Source organism: Cebus imitator, unplaced genomic scaffold (assembly GCF_001604975.1).
Source record: "Cebus imitator isolate Cc_AM_T3 unplaced genomic scaffold, Cebus_imitator-1.0 Scaffold22, whole genome shotgun sequence".
Taxonomy (NCBI): domain Eukaryota; kingdom Metazoa; phylum Chordata; class Mammalia; order Primates; family Cebidae; genus Cebus; species Cebus imitator.
Window position 1 is genome coordinate 11,434,571 of NW_016107337.1, and position 4,380 is coordinate 11,438,950.

Below are 4,380 nucleotides of genomic sequence, written 5' to 3' on the forward strand. Positions count from 1 at the left end.
CCTGGGTTCAGGCAATTCTCCTGCCTCAGCCTCCTGAGTAGCTGGGATTACAGGCACGCGCCACCATGCCCAGCCAATTTTTTGTAGTTTTTAGTAGAGACGGAGTTTCACCGTGTTGACCAGGACGGTCTCGATCTCTTGACCTCGTGATCCACCCACCTCGGCCTCCCAAAGTGTTGGGATTACAGGCATGAGCCACCGCGCCCGGCCCACTTATTTTATTCTATAGGGAGTTGGGGAAGACGGGAATTTAGAAGGTAGAGCTTCAATGCAATGACTTGCTTCAATTTTTATTTTAGACAGGTCACAAAAGTATTAGAATGGGTGAGAAATGACTGGGAGATGGGTTAGATCAGCAAAGAAATTGTGAACACCTAAAAAACATTAGGAGTAGGAATAAAGAAAGGGGACAAACAGAAGAGACAGAGATTTCAGGAGGCTAAACCACATGGCAAAGTCACATATCGAAAGTGAGGAGTGGAGTAGAGGAGGAGTCAGGGCTCATGCCCACCTTCCTAGTTTGAGTTCCTGGCAGTCTGTGGCACCACTTGCTGAAATAGGGACTACAGATGGAGTTCCATTTTTGACATGTGGAGTTTCAGGGGCCGTGGGATGTGCAAGGGTTGCTTGGCAGGTACAATAATGTCCCACATGGTGCTGTTAAACTTTTAAAATCAATTGCCAACATTTTATGATTAAGTTTTCACATAAATCTAATTTACCCCTTCTCTTGAAAAATCCAAAGATCAAACCAAGTGGGAACACCGTCAAGTAGATTGTTTCCTTTGCTCACCTCGTTCAACTTCCACCACCTTTCAATGGGTTATGAAAGGTATAAAAATGTGTCTTCACACTCATCAGACCATATGGGCAATAATAAAAAATCAGTCAGGAAAACCTCATACACTGCTATCAAACAGTCTGGCACTGCTTAGTAAAGATGAATATGTACATAACTTATGACCCAGCAATTCCACTCCTGGGTACGTAATCCAGAGTAGTGGTTTGTAACCTCCAGTACACAGATCCTAAGTGAATCTATGGATAGAATTCAGAGGGTCTGATAAGTTGGATGGATAATAGTTCCATTCTCATTGGCACCAACTTCTAACTAAATTTGACCATTTCCTTTGTTTATGAAGGTAGGCAACAAACCACAATATTAGTAGGGCCTGTGACTTTGTAACCAATAAATATTATAGGTAATGTCAAATTCCATTTATAGTTGTTGCAAATACATAAAAATTTCTTCCACGCTTATCACTACTTCAAAATTACATCTCTTACACCCTCCATTAGATATTGTTACTTAGTGCCCTAATAAAGAAGCATGCCTATTTATTTTTACAAATGCTTTCTTTTATATTTCATTATTCTAGTTCAATTTTTTCTTTCTGTTTTTTCCCCAAGACGCCAACCAGGGATCTAGTTTAATTTTTTCATGTTTGCTTTTTGTATTTTGATGATTCTAGTTAAATTTTTTTCTCTGCATTTGTTTTCTTTGCAACCCTATGTATTTGTTATACATTTAAAAACATTTGGGGCCCATAGGCTCACAAGATTTTGAAAGGATTTTAAGATACAAAGAAAGGTTAGTAATTAGAGAAATTCTTCTGGCAGAACCAGGAGATATCTACAAATAAATTCAAACAGCTTTGTCTACAATAGTCAGATGGACAAAAAAATCAAGGCATTTTCATATAATAGAATAGCATACAAAAGGGAAGTGGATTGATTACTGCAACTGCATTAATGTGGGTGATTTTCAAAAGCCTAAAGTTATAGCTAACAATTATGTAACAAAATAATAAAATTAGTTGTTTTTAAAAAAAAAAAAAAAGGAAAAGAAAAATCAGAAGATCTGACAGCATTGGTTCAATATTCCCACATGGTAAATTTAAACTGTGCTTGTGTTCTTCTATTCATCACAATCATATCCCTCCTTACCTCCTGCTCTGTCTGGCCCCCTTAGATCTGAATTTGCAGTCCCTCTGATGTATGCAATTGACGTGTTAGAACTGAGCATCACCCCCTGAATCAAGTTCCCATCACTCACATTACCTTACTTCCTATGTGCATTTCTAGTAGCATGTGGAGCTCCTGCCACCTGCCTACCAACACCAAAATCTCTGGTCACCATGCCACCACCAGGCCACAGTTCCCTTTTTCCATAGTTGGGCTTGCTGCTACAGCTCTGTCCCAAAAGGAGTCTCCAGTTTCCAGGTCTCATGCCTATAATACCTGAGACTTCATCTAGTATTTTTCTCCTCCTTTGTCTATTTTTCCTCTTCCTAATTCTAATAAGAGGTCTATATTAAGCCTAGACAAACCCAACCAGGCTAAACCAGCTGAAGCTAAAGGTGACAGCCTTTGTCCAAGTGTCTGTGTGCACACAGGCTTGCGTGGCACCCTAACTAACTGTGACGGAGGCAGTTATGTCACACTTCTACTTTCTTTTCTTAGCCCCTGTTGTCTAGCACAGCCACCAGCCCCTGTGGACCTCCCGCATGCGCACTCATAACACATGCTCATGTGCACAGTCCCCTCCTACTGGCGAAAACCTTCCATCCACCAAAACCTCCTTCCCTTCTCCAAAATAACCTCTTCTCTCCCCAACAATATTGCCGAGTATTTTTCTTTTTCTATTTTTCCTTTCTTTTTTCTTGTTTTGCACCTTCAGCTGCACTAAACATCTATAGGAATATATGTTACTCATACAGGAGTTGAACTAGAAAATTCAGTAATTTGAATTAAGAAGTGAGTAAAATTGCCCGGACACAGTGGTTCACACCTGTAATCCCAGCACTTTGGGAGGCTGACGTGGGCGGATCACCTGAGACCAAGAGTTGGAGACCAGACTGACCAACATGGAGAAACCCCATATCTACTAAAAATACAAAATTAGCCAGGCATGGTGGTGCGTGCCTGTAATCTCAGCTACTGGGGAGGCTAAGGCAGGAGAATCACTTGAACCCCGGAGGCAGAGGTTGCAGTGAGCCAAGATCATGCCATTGCACTCCAGCCTGGGCAACAAGAGCGAAACTCCATCTCAAAAAAAAAAAAAAAAATTTGAGTACAATTGAACCCCACTGTCTTAGTATGTATGGACTAGTATAACAAGATACCATAGACTGGGTGGCTCAAGCAGCAGACATTTATTTCTCACAATTCTGGAGCTAGGAAGTCCAAGATCAAGGCACCAGCAAATTCAGTGTCTGTTGCAGGCCTACTGCCTCGTTCATAGACAGCCAACTTCTCACTGCTGTGTCCTCACATGGTGGATAGGGAAGGGCACTCTCTGAGGTCTCTTTTAAAAGGCACTAATCCCATTCATAAAAGCTCCACCCTTACAACTTCATTACCACTGACAAGACACCAGCTCCTAATACCATCACAGTGGGGATTAGGATTGCAACATAGGAATTTGGGGGAAAACACACAAATGAATTTGGGGATACATTCAGTCCATGGTACCTGCTAAAAATGTCAGCATCATGAAAGAGAAGCATGCTAAACTAGACAATTACCAAGAAGTATATATGGTTTGGAGGACCTACCTACAGTCAAATGCATCTCTGAGCAGCCACTGGGCAATTTAAGAAGCTACTCTCAGTCTTTTATGTCATGCCAAGTTACACCAAGAGCAAAACAACTGAATTCTCGAGCACTAATCCTTGGTTATCTGTACACCAAAGCCTGATGTGTACTTTTTTGCCTGAAAGCAGGCTGTTCTCATCAGCAGTTATATCCACATCAGGCCGACTTATGAACACTAAGGAAACAGAAGCTCTTCACTTCCCTTGCCTTGAATTACTGCTTCCTCTCTTGGCTCTGAGAGTTAGAAATGAATCTTATACAGAAAAATATGTCTTCCACCTATTGGCCATATTTCTGCTTATGTTTAGAACAATCCCATCTTCTTTCCTCCATTACCAATAGTATCTTACGGGTCTTAGATACTTTTTAACAGAGCATTGCTGAGAGGATTCGTGGTGGTAATTATGTTTTGGTGATGGTAATAGTGCTATAATTTCATTTAATTAGCAAAAATATGAACGTGTTAAAAAATAAATGTTAAAATGATGATAATAAAATTGAAAGCCCACCAGCTTCACATACGATTTCCATTTTTCATATGCTTCATTAAGACAGTCCATATTAAATATATTATTTTATATTCTTTATATTCTTATTATTACAATATGATAATGATGAGCCAAACATCTGTACTTGGTGACAGATGGTGGAGTGGGTGGGTGGGTGGCTGTTATGGGTGAAGTGGCCATCATTCACACCACGTCTTTTTTTTTGTTTAATATTTTAACTCATACTTAATTTATTTTAACTTTTTTACTTTTTTCCTTTTTTTTTTTTTTTTTT